Raw genomic sequence first — 15,225 nt, 5'->3', positions numbered from 1 at the left:
ATGACCCATTCTTAAAATTCAAGACCCGCCCAACTCAGCCAGGTTCTGCCAGTCTGAAGGGTTTGGCAGGCAGGAGGCTGCCTTTGGGGTGGATTTAAATATGAAGAGAGTCCTATTGGGCACTGGTCCCACCTAGGTCTAGACTAAGAGGCAGAAAAGGAAGCCATGGATTTGGGGTAGCAGAAGACATCAAGCCCCAACACCTCACCCCACATACAGTGCTCATTACATAGTAAGTGCTCAGTAAATATTTACTAAATCAATGAATAAACACTTAGATGGAAGAAGTCCATAGAGCAGTGTGGGCCCAAAGGGGACTTAAGGAAAGTTTCCTGGAGGAAATGACATTTAAGCTGAGGCATGGAAAAGAAGTAGTCATGCCAAGCAGAAAAGGAAGAGTTCCTGGTAGAGGGAACAGCCCATGCAGAGGCCAAAGTGGTAGAATTCAGCCTGGGTGCCCTGAATAGTAGATGATGCTGGAGTGGGAAACTGAGGCCAGCTGCTCAAAAATCCAGACTCTGTGGCAGATAAGCTAGTCAGACAACACCGTTTGAATTTAATGGGTGGTAATTTTTATGCTCCGCTGATTATTTTTTTCTTTCTTTTCTTTTCTTTCTTTCTTTTTTTTTTTCCTAATGAGATTTAACTGTCCTTAAAAAGAAGAAATGACCGTAGGGGGATTTAATCAGTGGTGGCTGAAAGCCTTTCAAGACTGCCATTTTGCCCCCGAAGCTTTGGAGCCAGGTGCCGGGTCTGAATTCCCAATTCTGTCCTTTACAGGCTCAATCCATGGGCAAACTCCTCATCTTTCTTCTGAGAAAGGAAGCCAATCACAATGCCCACCTTACAGGATTAAAAGAGACAACACGTGTAAGGCAGCGTTGCTAAGCATGCCTGTGAACCTGGGCCTGTCCCTCGGAGCCCTCTGAGAGCAGAGATCCGGTCACTTTGACGGCCCGTGCCCGGCAGCACCAGGCACACAGCAGGTGCTCAGAACCATGAACCAATGCCTCGACGAACTCTGGCATCTCCCGCTGGAACTGTGGCTTCTCGGGTCGCCACCCCTTCCCCGGCCCCCAGAGCTCTTTAGGGGCGGGGCGGCGCGGGGCGGAGCGGCCGGCTCTGCGCTCCGCACTTGGCGCGGCGCGCGAACGCGGTAGGCGCTGGCGCTCTGGCCGGAGCTCTTGGGTGCTCGGAGGCAGGTTGCGGAGGTCGGGGTGTGCGAGACCCTCACTTGCCCCTCCGGGTTGAACGCTCGGAGCGGCGGAGCCGAGCAGCTGAGGGTTCTCGTGACGGGTGGGCGGTAGACCCGACAGGACAGCCGCGGAGCGGCGCCAGGGGCCGGCGCGGGCGGAGCCGGCTTTTCTGTCGGCTGACGCAGGCCGTCGCGCCGCGCCTTTAAGGCGTCCAGCGGAGCCCGGCGCCGGGAACTGAGCGGCGCGGGCACGAGCGCTGCTGCCGGACGCGAGCGGGACTGGGGGCCGAGGACCGGCGTCCGGATCCGGCGGCGCGACCCTTGCGCCTGAGGTCAGAGAGAGTGTGCGCCCGCGGGGCGGGCTGGGGCAGGGGATGCGCTCCTGAAAGTGGGGTGTGGGGGGGTGTTGTGTGTGTCCGAGGTCTCTCCTTTCGGGCCCGCTGACCCACCCTGCACTTCCCGAATCGGGGCTGCCTGGCCTCCCTGCAAACGGAACACGGGGCGAAATGGGTCGGGGACCTGCATCTCTCTTTCTGCTCGGTTCCCTCGCTCCGGCATCAGCCCTAGCGCGCTCCCCTGCAGTGCCTGGACAGATTTGACATTCCCGAATCCAGATGCCCTCACTCCCCGGGCTGCCTACCGCTTAAGCCCCGGGACAAGGTGAGGATGAGTCGGGGACCAGCACCCTCTTTCTACTCCGCCTCCCACCTCTGGCTCCGGCACCAGCCCCTGTGCGCCCCTCCTGGTGCCTGGATGGTTTGGAGGCTCCTGCACCCTCGTTCTACCACTTCTTGAGGAAAGGTTGCAGTTCGACCTTCCAGCTAATGGTACCTACCCCCGTCCCGCCCCAGATATCAGCGCCCCTCGGGACCTCTCCCAGCCAGTACCTACTCCCAGCCGCCTTTAGCTCACCTTTCCTCAGTCTGCCCCAGTTCTCTCGGCCTCATGCCCTCTCCTCCCGCCAACCCTTGAGTTAGGATCCTGGTCCAACCACCCTGACAGCCCGGTGCTGCCCCACAACCCCCAGCATCCCCCGCCTACACCTTCGCTGCCTTCCTGGCAGCCTTGGAAACTGGGATTGTGTAACGCTGGCTGCAGGGCAGAGCAATGCAAGCTGTGCACCCCTGTAACCGCATTCGAGTGAGGAGGCCAAGTTGAGAGAGTGAATGAAATAGGGAAGAACAAGAGGTTGCAGGGGTTGGGGGGTCTAGAAACTGTGCAAGCTGGGATATGTACCTGGAGCCCTTCGTGTGCCTCAGAGTTTGGTTGATTAAGAGGAGGTTTCAGCTTGGACTGGAGGTCAGCATTTTCCTCTCCTCTCCCTCATGGCTAGTCTACCTGGTTGGAAGTTAAGAGTTTATAATATTGTAAGTAATAGCTGACATAGAATACGCAAGTATACTGGCTGCTGGACCCTAGGTCTGGCACCTTTAGAAGATTACCTGCTTTTCTTCTCCCAACATCTCCATGCATGAGGGAGGTACCAATGTTATGCCCATCTCCAGAGGAAGAATGTGTTCTCTTCCCAGGACACACAGGGAATCTGACCTCAAACCCCCTATTCTTAACCATTAAACTTAATTTTTACCCAATTGTAACTAATAAATTTTTATCAACATTTTCATAACATAGAAAGTTAGAAATATGAGAAATTGATAACCTGTGTTCTTAGGACCAATTTTTCTAAAAGTGGGTTCTCAGACTAGCATGGGGTCCTGGGTGTCCTCCCTGGGTAGACTGATGCCCAGAGAGAAGGGGTATGCTGGAGGCCCCACAGCTAGGAAGTACCAGGGCTGGGATGCTAAACATGTCCTGGGATGGTAAGTCCTTACTTCCTGCGCTCCCAGTTCTGCCCCAGCCCATCAGCCTAGGCCCTGGAGATTCTCTTCCCTTCCCTGTTTGCATCCTGATCTCCCCCTTCCTGCTCTGCTTGCTTTGCTATAACCCAGGCAGGTGAGCTGCAGTCTTTGCTTAGGCTGTCCTCTCCTTTAGGAATGCCCTCCTTGGAATCTGATGCCTCGGTCGTACCTGCCCCTTAGCTCCAGCTCAGCAGTTCTCTCCGGGAAGCACCTCTGATTCCTCCTCTTATAACTGGGATCTTTACCATCTACCTCCATGATGGCATTTGAGAAGTTCTAGCTGCATGTGTCTGCCTATGCTTTCTGGTGCACCTGTGCTGGCAGGATCGGAAGCACTCCCCAGTACCCGTCTAACCATCTGCCTGGTGACGCCCCAGGACAAAGAGAGAGAGAGAAAGAAAGAGGTCCATGGGTGTATGGTGCGGTTTCCAAAGTAAGGATAGGCTCAGAATTTCTGAACCCCACAACACCAGACTCCCTTCATTGAGCTACAGCCTGATCATGGGAGAATGGCTCAGCATGTCACCCAACATTATAATTACATAATTTTTTTTTTTTTTAACCCAGAGGATTCCCACCAGAAAATCAGAAACTTGGGTCCAAATCCCCCTGCTACCACTGCTAGCTGTGTGGCCAGAGGCCTATTACCTCACCTCTCTGAGTCTTAACTTCTGGTAATGGCACCTGCTTCAGAGGGCAGTGGGAAGATTTAGATAAGATAAAGCACACAGCCCAGCCTGTGCTGAGCACTCAGTAAGCAGCAGCTATTATGAAGAGTGAGTGTTGGCCCCCACTTTGAATTACTAGAGACATTAAATCATTACTCAGTGACTCACACTGACTGCTTAGAGGTGGGCCAGAGGAATCTCACCAAAGGAGAGGAAAGCTTTTTTTTTTTTTTAAAGACTTTAAGTAATCCCTACACCCCATGTGGGGTTTGAACCCACATCCCCACAATCAAGAGTTGCACACTCCACCAGCTGAGCCAGCTAGGTGTCCTGAGGGAAGCATTTTGTGTGTGTACTCAGAAAGGCCTGTGACACTTTCTTCGACTCTAAACCATCCATTGCCTTGGCAAAAAGAATTGTCTTTCTGATTTTTAGCTTTAAAAATCTATGAGCTTTGAGTTTTGTGAGGCTTCACACACCTAGAATGAGTGTGTGAATGCAGTTCGTGCAATTGTAAATAACTGAAACTTACTGATACGAGAGAAAAAAAAATAGCTTGTTTTTAGAGGTGACCTTGGTTTGTACTGTGTGTTGGTTCAGGCTTATCTTGGGGGTGAGAGGTTTGAATCAAAGGTTTGCTTTGAATTTGGAGGGATGGAAAGCTGGGGTGTTTTTCCGTAGTATACTAGTAAGCGGCTCAGAGTAGAAATCACCTTCCCTGTGTCATATTCTTTAGCAACTCCTGGTTATTTTGGTGATTAGATCACTTTTTTACAGTGATGAGTATTCAAAAGTAAAGGACCAGGAATGTCTCCTTCAAAACTAAGTGTTTGGAATATCTGCAGGTTGAAAAAAAAATTTTTTTTTAATGTCTCCTAATGTGACTATGAAGGTAAGTTAGGATCTTGTTTGATAATTTTAAGACTGTTAAGGTATTCTAAGGCACACATTTTTGTAAATTTTCATTGTTCCATGGCATTTAGCAAGCTATGGGACTTTCTTTCTGTGACCTTGCAGGGACACAAATATTTTTCATGCTATTAATATGGTGGCCATCAAATTCAAATTCAGTGAAATTTAAAATTTTTTTAAGTCACACAGGCCATATTTCAAGTGTTCAATAGCTATGAGTGGCCAGTGGCTACTGTATTAGGGAGAGCAAAGAGAGAACATTTCCATCTTCCCAGAAAGCTTTATGGGAAGGCACCATTTAGATCAATAAGGCCATGGACAAACTGCATGATTACAGGCTTAAGTTCCATTCTTTCTAGCAAGTCATCTGCAGGCCAAGAAATGGAGTGTGCTGAGGATGTCTCCTTGTCAAGGATAAGGATGTTACTTAAATCCCCTTAACCTCATTCTGGTTTTCTGGTTCACTGGCTTTTAACACTGCCAGATTCAGAGGATGAGGAGATGGAAGCAAATTCAATGTCTTCCGGCAGTGCTTCTCCATCTTGGCTGAATGTTAGAACCGCCTAGGGAATTTAAAAAAAAAAAAAAAAAAAATACGCCTGTCCAGCCTCTGGCCCAGGCCCATTGAATCTGAATCTGTGGGGCAGATATCCTGGAATCTATATTTTTAAAACGCTTTCTGGGAGATTCTGTGCAGCCAGGGTTGAGAACAACTGCCTTCAAGACTGTGAAGTTAGGGGAAAAAAAAATCCCTGAGGACTGGAAGATGTCATTTTAAGGCAGGTATGGTGAGTGGCTAAGAATGTTCCTCATTGATTTACTATGGCAGTAAATGCAGCATCGGAGTTGAATGGTCTCACTTCTCCAGAAGGGCTCTCAACTGAGGGCAGCTTTGCCCCACAGGTGCATGTGTCAATGTCTAGAGACACTTCTATTTGTCACAACTTAGCAGTAGCTTCAAATGGCTAGAGGCTCCCACATGCCGCTAAATATCCTATTTGCATAGGACAGCTCCCCACAACAAAGAGCCAGCCGGCCCAGAATGTCCATGGTGCCACAGTTGAGAAACCCCAATCTAGATGCAATTTTTGCAAACCCAAGTTGTCCCTGACCTTGGATATAGATGTCTTTAAGGAAGAGCCAGATACTCTCCTAAACTGGGCCCTCAGAAACCCTTTTTGATCCATCTCTCAGGCTTTCGAAACCCAGAAGCCATGGAGGGGGTCGCTGCCTGTATTCGGATGTGTTTGGGGCTGTACCAGGGAAACTGCTGATTCAGGGGGACAGGGCAGCCTGTGAAAGGTGTGGGCAAAGGATCTCACACTGCAGCAGGTTGGGATCCTATTCTTTTGTTAAGTAATTATCCATAGTAACAGCAGCCTTTGCCTTAGGCTTTTTTTTTTTTTTTAAGATTTTATTTATTTATTTGACAGACAGAGATCACAAGTAGGCAGAGAGGCAGGCAGAGAGAGGAGGAAGCAGGCTCCCTGCTGAGCTGGGATCATGACCTGAGCCAAAGGCAGAGGCTTTAACCCACTGAGCCACCCAGGCGCCCCTGCCTTAGGCTTTTTTCCAGAGGCTGTGGCTCTGCGACTGTTGGCATGGGGTAAGTTTGCCATGTGATATACTCAGGACAAGATTTAAGCCTTGTATGTGGTGAAATTTGGGACCGGAGCTAGGGGCCAGACTCTGGGAGTATAAAGTTAGCAACACAGACATGCCCATACACTCAAGTGTCCGAGAGCCCCCCGGCACAGTGGCACTGTGAGGGGAGGGAGGAGGTGGAGGTGTGGCTGGACTCCCTCCCTGGGTCTTGGAGGGCTATTAAGATCTTCCCAGCTGTCCAGAGTGAGTACTTGCTATCTGCCAGTCACTGCTTTGAGCATTCTCCATGCACCCTCTCATATTGTCCTTTTACCGAGGCCCTAAGAGGTGAAGTGACTTTGCCAAGGTCACACAGCAGGTCAGTAGCAGAGTAGAGATTTGAACCCAGGTTATAAAACTACAAAACTGAATCCTCAGAAGAGTATTTACAGACGGGCTTTGCTTCATGGCCAAGACTTGTGGAGTGAGCTGGAACTCACCAGGCAGGAGGCAGAAAAGGCATGCCAGGGAGAAAAACACCATGTGTGCCAAAGGCTTGGAGGTGTGAAAGAGTATGACTGATCAGGGATGGTGGCTCATTCAAGGAAAGAGGTGTAGGGGGGTGATAGAAGACGATAATGCTTGAGAGACAGGCAGGTATTAAATGTATCCTACGTAGCCTTGTAAATCATGCTGAGGGCCACTGTGAGCCACTGGTGGATTGGAGGCAGAGAAGAGCTGTGTGATGTTGGACAGCTTGCTTAACTTCTCTGGGTCGCAACCACCCATCTGGAGAAGGCCTCAGGAACTCAGCGCTCTGATGAAGAATGTTTACTTTGTTGGTGACCATCATGAACAAAGTGAAGGAGTGGCCTTGATGGCACTAGTGGGCAGCCCTGTTGATTCATGACCTCCTAGCTTCTCCTTTGGTATTAACTAAGTGCCCTCCAAGGGGCAAGGCACTGTGTGTCCGGAAGTGCTGTGGCAGATGCAGAGATGTAGTGAGACTCCTCTTGGAGACTTGCAGCCTAGTGGAGGGTATCGCTGGTGTTCTCACGGGTCCCGTGCGTAAAGGCACAGATCAGCAGGGCCAGGAGAGAGAAGCATCCCTATAAAATACCTGAGGCATGGAGGTTACTAATGACTGGGGTTGGGGTGGTGGTGGTTGAGGGAAGGTACATTGAGGAAGATAACTCCTAGCTCTGTCGGAAAGACTTATAAAGGAGAAAACAGGGGTAGGTCAAGGGTATCTTCCCAGGAGAGAGAATGGGGGAAATGGAGAGAAATAAAAAACCAGTTCACAGTCTCCAGAGAGTCAGACTATCAGCATCTCTGGTACCTGATTCCCCACAGTTTCCAGGTCACAGAGGGGAAGCAGAAGTCATCATCAGACGAAGATGTTCAGTAATGAACTTGCCACTTACATACTGAGGTCCCACGCCGTCATCTCTCCCTCTGTTTTCAACCCTGCTGTTTAGCCCTGCTCCAGGAGCACCGAGGTCTTGGTCGTCTGTCTCTCCCAGCTCCTGGGATGTTTTGCAAAAATCCGTACAGGACAAGGAGTGGAAAGTGAAATTGGAAATCTTGTGAGAGAGTGTGCAAGTGATGTTGGAGAACTGCTTGAATGACATGTCAAGGCAGTAATAGATGAGGGTCTGGCACCGTGAGACCTGATGAAGAGAAGGGGGGAAAACTGAATTCAAAAATCAGTTCTTTGAAAATCAAAGAATTAAGCCCTTGAGAGATCAATAAGGTATGTTTGCAAAAACATCCTCTTTAGCACTGTGATCACCAAATGCTAACCGGAAGGATTTATCATGCTCTAAGACAGTCCACGTGAGACTTACTCTTTAAGAATTAGCACAGGATTTCAGTTATGACCTTGTTTTTGTTTTGCTCAATATTTACTCTTGCTTTTAAAATACATTTGGTTGGAGTGCCTGGGTGGTCAGTTGTTAAGCCTCTGCCTTTGGCTCAGGTTGTGATCTCAGGGTCCTGGGATAGAGTCCTCCATGGAGCCCCGCAAAGAGCCCCGCATCTGACTCCCTGCTCAGCAGGAAGCCTGCTTCTCCCTCTTCCACTCCCCCTGCTTGTGTGTTTCTCTCTCTCTCTCTCTCTCTCCCTCCCTCCCTCTCGCTGTCTCTCTGTCAAATAAAATCTTTAAAAAAAAATTCATTTGATTTTTTTCTTTTGTTTTGTTTTGTTTTTTCTAAAGATTTATTTATTTGACAGAGAGAAATCACAAGTAGACAGAGAGGCAGCCAGAGAGAGAGAGAGAGGGAAGCAAGCTCCCTGCTGAGCAGAGAGCTCGATGCGGACCCGATCCCAGGACCCTGAGATCATGACCCTAAGGCAGGGGCTTAATCCACTGAGCCACCCAGGCGCCCCTTCTTTTGTTTTTTTATTTGGATTAAGTTCTAAACTGAACTTTGTTTTTTGTTTTTTGTTTTGTTTGTTTGTTTTCTTCTTGACTGTGAACTTTCCTGTGTGGCTTCACTGCTGGTCCCTTTTTGGGATGCTAATTCTCCGGGGGCACAGAGATCTCCTATGGGAGGAGATTCTGCTAGAAAGAAGGTGGGGACCAGCTCACAAAGGGCCCTGAATGCTGAGCCTCTGCTGGAAGCCAGAAATCTTGTCCTGATAAAAAACCTCCAGGCTCTTAATAACAGGGCTCCCTTCTGTCTAACCCAGACTTTGTTCCTGCAGGTAGAAAATGCTACGGACCAACTTCACCTCCTTTAGAAATGACAAAACCCTCTTTAATCTTCTTGCTTTTCCTTTTATTGAGAAGTACAGATTGAGCAATGGGAGACTGTGTTTTGGGTGCTGAGGTTCTATTTTAGGCCCTGTGCCACTGCGTACCCATAGAGAGGGCTATTTTAATTCCTTTCAGTCATGTGGAAAATAATCACTTAAGTGAGGCTCTTTCTAGCACTTTACCTCTGAGAGGTGACCTCGGCCGATGACCGTGCATGCAGTCTACAAGAGCCAGGTGCTGGAATCAAAGCTGGTCCTGGGCTCACTTAGACTGAAGATGCTGGGTTCTTCGGAGGTGAAAGGTCAAGTGACTTTGGGACTTCTTCGATCCAGCAGGAGATTTCTGGAGGGTTTTCTTGTTTTCAACATTATTTCAATCAGGCAGTTAGGTCAGACTTTCATCAGTCTAGATCGTGATACCCCCACCCCCACCCCAGGCCGATATTTTGAAGGTGCTCGGCTAGGTCAGGTCACATGTTGGGTATGTTATTGCCCTGTTTCTTGGCTAGTATGATTTTTTAGAAGATCTGCTGCCAAATATATAAGCCACTTACCTTCCAGCTGAGCCCCTGATTCTGCTGCCTGCCTTTCCCCCGTCTCTGCCTGTGTCCTTTCTCCAGAGAATCAGGTAGCATGATTATCTGGTTCTCCAATTCCCTGCCCACAGGACCAGCCTGGTTAGGCTGAGTTTCCTTGCCCACAGAGCTGCCCCAGGTGGGAGGAAAAAAGGAGAGGGGCTGTGGGCTTGGCTGGTTCTTAAGTAAGAACCCCCAGAGGGCACCACTTGCTGGCACTTTGACACCAAGTGGGACCAAGGGCTCCTCTTATTAGTACCTCTCCCAGAGCCACCAAGGAGCTATGCATTTCCAGTTCATGCAAGGGTCTGGTTGCAGGATGGAAATCCTTGTCTTCTTAGAGTGCTGGACTTCGACCTTTGAGGACTGAAGTTCATGTCAAACTGACTTAACCTTTGGATAGTCACATGACAAGAGCCCTTCCTGGTCTTTGTTATCTTGGGAGGCAGCCTGGCTTTTTAGCTTGTGTACAGGGAGAGAGATTTGCAGGCTAACAGCCTTCACATTTGTGCTTCTTCCCTTACCATGTGAAACAATTAAGGTTTGGGCCATTTTAACTAACACAGAGTACAGGACTGGCCAGGAGAACTCTGTGATGATGAAAATGATCTCTATGTCCACTGTCCAGTCTGGTAGCCACATGCAGCCCTTGAGCACATGAAATGTGACTAATGCAAGGAGGAACTGAATTTTTCATTTTATTTTATTTTGATCAATTTAAAGTCACAGGTGGATAGTGGCTGCTATATAGGACAATGCAGGGTAGACCATTCTATTTGAGGACTTTATATTATACTTTGTAATAAAGTAGAGAAAACCTTATACACATACATAGTAGCAACTCAAAAGATACAAAGGGTTATCAGTGACAAGTCTTCCTCTTCTCTCTCTAGCCTCCCAGTTTCCCTTCCCAGTGGCAGCCAGTTTCTTATGTATCCACCCAGAAATATTTCACACATACATAAACACTACATCTCCTCTTTCTACCTCCCTGTCCTCTTTCACTCCTCTCTCCTTTAATGCAAGAGGTGTTACTCTGTCCACTCTCTACGTTCCTGGGGCTTTGTTTGTTTGTTTGTTTGTTTGTTTTAGAGGCAGGGAGCAGTAGAGGGAGAGAGAGAATCTTAAGCAACCTCCACACCTGCACAAAGCCAGCAGTGGAGCCCAGTCTCATGACCTTGAGATCATGACCTGAGCCTAAATCAAGAGTTGGACACTCAACTGACTAAGCCGCCCAGGTGGCCTTGTTCTTTTCTTTTTGAATTAATAATGAACCCTGGAGGTCATTATTTTAATGGCTCACATTTAATTTTACTTGTATTTAATGGCTATACCTAATACACCTTTACAAAGTTACACCATCATTTACTTAACAGCCCCCCCCCCCCCGAAGTGGGCATATGCATTAATTCCAGTCTTTGGCCATGACAGATTCCTGCTGGAACAACTAACTTGCACAAGTGGGATATCACAAATTAGGTATAAAACACAGACTCTTAGAAGTGAGACGATCAGGTCGAAAGAATGGTTTACATTGCCTCGGATTTTTACCGGATCGCCATGCATAGAGCATGTTGATGAGAATAGAAGTTGCACCTACGGAAGAGCGCCTGTTCCCCTCAGCCTCGGCAGTGGTCTGTTAGTGAACTTGTTGTTCGTTGCCAGTGTGATAAATCAAGCCATTACCTTGTAGGTTTAGCATTTTTCTTATTATAAATGAGATCGAGGGTCTTTTTGTATGTTCAGGAGTCTTTTCCTTTCTGGTCAATTGGCTGCTCAGGTCATTTGTCCCTTTTTCTGTTGGATTTTTGGTTGTTTTAATTGATATGTAGGAGGAACCTTCTTTACATTCAGGAAATTAGTCTGTTGCCTCTGATTTGTATTGACAAATCTTGATCTTGCTCAGGGTCTCTCTTTCCCTGTGGCGTTTGAAAGCATTTCATGTGGTGAACATATTCATTTTCTTGTTATGGCCTCTGTGTCTTATATCTGACTTAGACATTCCCCATGGAGGTATTTTCAAACAGGTCTCTTTCCTTCTGGAACCTCCATGGTTCCATGGTTCCTCACTGACTCCCCTGAAAGAGTTCAGGGGTTTTGTGGATTTCCCTTCCCTTGCCCGGCTCCTCATTCTCTTGCTGTGGTGCCTTTGCCATTGGCTTTCTGTCCAGCGCTGATTTTAGCTGTGGGGTGCTCTCTCACTAACCACTCTGGGAGGAACCTGATCCTCATTTGTCCACTGGTTGCTACCTTCTTCTCTCCTTCAAAAAAATTTTTTCTTAAACTTTTAAGTAATCTCTACACCCATCATGGGGCTCAAACTCACAACCCTGAGATCAAGAGTTGCATGCCCTACCCACTGAGCCAGCCAGGCGCCCCTTCTCATTCCTTTCTGAGTACCACTTTGAGGTAAACCCTAATCCTGAGTGGAGAAGGTGAGAGTCAGTCTTTATTTACATCCCCGCACGCCGTTACCTTTCTCCCACTGCCTCCCAGATATCACCAGGTCAGTCCCTGCTCTGTCCTCTTGATGCAGATCCCCTTGACTTTCTCCTTGACTTCCTGTGTGCCTTCCTCGCCTGGTCTCATTATCTGACACACCCTGCCCTTTGTGCCGGTTGCTTAATTGGGGTGGGTGACTTGAACCAGAGGTAGGCTATAAAGCTGTGGGATATTTGTACTCTGCCTGTGCTGAGGAGAGCGCTCCGCCTTGCTCTCCGCATTCTGTGGCTGTTAGCACTTCATTCATGTGCTCTAATATGATTTAATGCTTTGTCATTTTCTTTCCTGTGATTCCAGAATCTCATTTTCGCTTCTGCCAGAGCCAGTAGCAGTTGGGAAAGAAGGCCGTGTTCTTTGAAGAGTGAGTATGGATTTTTAACACTGTCGATTACAAAAAAAAAAAAAAAAAAAAAGGCAGCCCTTAATGAGCTTGGGTGCCCTCTGTAAGCTTCCTCAAAACCCCTCCCAGGCCAACTTGTGGTGGGTGATTTTTCTGGTTCAGTAGGTCTGATGGGGAGGGGTTTGGGTCCCTGAAGGGCAGAGACGTGCCCACTACGGACAGTTCTCAAAGACTGTGCAAGGAGCAGGGCTCTGAGCTTCAAGGGAGTCTGGAAGATCTGAGCCTCTGCAAGGGAATCAGGGCGCTTTCCTGGGGAGTGTGTTGCTTGAATTAGCCCCGAAAGTGGAGAGGAATTCATCTAGCAGCCAGGACATGGGGTTCCTCCCCATGAAGGGAACAGCCTGAGGAAAGACAGAGCAGGAGGCTCTGCGGGGCTGGCATGGGGACGGGAGCTGGTCACTTGGGGTACATGCAGAGATGTGGAAGTTGATCCAGGAAGTTGGGTTGGGATCGTTGAGTTCACCTTCAACCAGGGCAGCCTAATGTATGGTGGGAAGTGTGATGGTTCCCCTGGCAACTAGTGTTAGGGATGAGACAGAAGAGGAGCAAGAAGAAATGAGGATCTGGACCCAGGGCGATGGCTGAGGGAGCTGTGGTCTGACTCACACCTGCTGGAGTTTTGTCTTCCTCCCCCGCATTGCTAGGTTATGTTGGACAACATCAGCCTCAGAGATTGGTGGCAGGAAGCTTTCAGAGGTATAAACCACCACCCCCCCCCAGCCCAAGCTATATTCCTCTTCCTGTGTGGCTCTACCATGCTCTTAAAATGTGACAGGTATGACTGAAGAACTGAACTCTGAATTTTATTTAGTTAAATTTAAATAGTCAGGCGTTGAACGCCATAGTCTGTCTAGACTCCCACAAGTTGGCTCCAGTGCTGGCGCCCCTCCAGCTCTGCGTAACAGGAGTGGGAAGAGTGAAAGATGTATTAGAGTCTGGGAGGGTAGATCAACTGGGGAGACTGTTGGCAGAAATGAATGAGAAGGGGGAGAGATGAGTCTGGGACATGGTGAGACTGTTGGGTCATGCATGTGCTCAGGCAGACTTTTAGAAAAGTCTGGAAGGGGGTTTCTGGCCAGGCATGTTGAGTTTCGAATTTCCTGAAGGAGGGAGTGGAGGAGGATGTAGGGATGGAGAGCTCTCCAAGGAAGACTGTGAGGAGAGCATTTTGGGAGTATCAGATGACAGGATGAGGAGAGCATGATGAGAAGATCAGGAGAGGAGAACATCATGGGAATATCAAGGGGGAGAGAGAGGAGAGCATCTCAGGCCAGGTGTGCTCGTTTCAACAGTCAGAGGCACCTGGCTGGCTCAGTCAGTAAGGTGTGTTAACTCTTGATCTCGGGGTCACAGTTCAAGCTCCACATTGGGCAGGGAGCCTACTTTAAAAAAATTAATTAGGGGCGCCTGGGTGGCTCAGTGGGTTAAGTCTCTGCCTTTGGCTCAGGTCGTGATCTCAGGGTCCTGGGATCGAGCCCCGCATCGGGCTTTCTGCTCCGCAAGGAGCCTGCTTCCTCCTCTCTCTCTGCCTTCCCCTCTGCCTTCTTGTGATCTGCTTGTGGTCTGTCAAATAAATAAATAAAATCTTTAAAAAAATAAAATAAAATAAAATAATTAATTAATGGTTAATCAATAGTAGGGCTGTGAGAACTGCAAAGCACAGAAGATGAATGGACTCAGCCAGACTGTGCTGTGGGATAATAAGACAAGGTGGGCATAGAGATGGGCACCTCGTGGCAGGAATCCTAGGGGCCATGCCATGCTTTCAGTGATGAGTGGGCAAGCTTAACTACTTATTTGGAAATTTCAGTGTGATTTTCCTCCATGTTGGAGATAATCTATATGACAAGAAGTTAGAACTGCCCATTTCTTGGGGTGCCCAGCTTACTCACTCAGAAGAGCATGTGACTCTTAATCGTGGGGTCATGAGTTCAAGCTTCATGTTGGGTGTAGAGATTACTTTAGGAAAAAAAAAAAGCTTCCCATTTCTTGAATTATTGTTTCATCAAGTCCTGGGGCCTCCACATAAGAGAATTCTAACCATTTTAGTATTTTTTCTAGCTGTTGATCTTTAGTGATGGTTTTGAGGGATTGGTTTACCTTGACAAGAACCTAGTTTCAAAAAACAGCTTTGGGTGGTTGTAACAATATTTCAGGGCTTGGACATTACACTCAGATTTTAGGAACTTAGCGTTTTCCTTGTGGAAAACATTGTAGGAAGAATTTTCGGCCTCCAGTGGTTACTCCATGGATGGAGGGTGTGGCTGTCACCTCATTGGCTGTGGTGGTGGTGGAGCTGGTTATTAGCATTGCTGTCATTGATACAATAATCATTTTTTTTTTAAAGATTTTATTTATTTATTTGACAGAGATCACAGTAGGCAGAGATGCAGGCAGAGAGAGAGAGAGGAGGGAGAAGGCTCCCTGCTAAGCAGAAGGTCCGATGCGGTACTCGATCCCAGGACCCTGAGATCATGACCTGAGCCGAAGGCAGAGGCTTTAACCCACTGAGCCACCCAGGCGCCCCTACAATAATCATTATTTTGAAGACACCAGGGCTTCAGTCTGTCAGATATGATGGTGTAGGGGTAAGATTCTTTGAAAATGCTTCCCATTCTGTTTTTTCTTAGAATTTTGCATTATACCCTAAGATAAACATATTGGAACTCAAGAGTTCTCAGTTTTCAAAATCAGGGAGAACATGGAAAGCCAGTCGTGATGCATTATGCCTTACTTTTCACCCCAGACTAGGCACTTGGAGATGCAGTGTGTA

The 15,225-nt window shown here is 48.1% G+C and overlaps 1 protein-coding gene across 1 annotated transcript in view; it reads left to right on the top strand.

The window, feature by feature from the left end:
- Nucleotides 1-1,099: 1,099 nt before the first annotated feature.
- Nucleotides 1,100-15,225, top strand: part of ABHD6 (abhydrolase domain containing 6, acylglycerol lipase) — a 53,290-nt gene continuing 39,164 nt past the window's right edge. The window contains exons 1-2 of the mRNA XM_082739574.1: nucleotides 1,100-1,527; nucleotides 12,350-12,413. The gene's annotated coding sequence lies outside the window, so the exon portion shown is untranslated. The remainder of the gene's footprint in view (nucleotides 1,528-12,349; nucleotides 12,414-15,225) is intronic.

This window comes from Mustela nivalis, assembly GCF_964662115.1.
Source record: "Mustela nivalis genome assembly, chromosome: 1".
In the NCBI taxonomy this organism is placed as follows: domain Eukaryota; kingdom Metazoa; phylum Chordata; class Mammalia; order Carnivora; family Mustelidae; genus Mustela; species Mustela nivalis.
The sequence above is the reverse complement of the archived record's forward strand: the minus strand, read 5'-3'. Positions and strand labels throughout refer to the sequence as shown.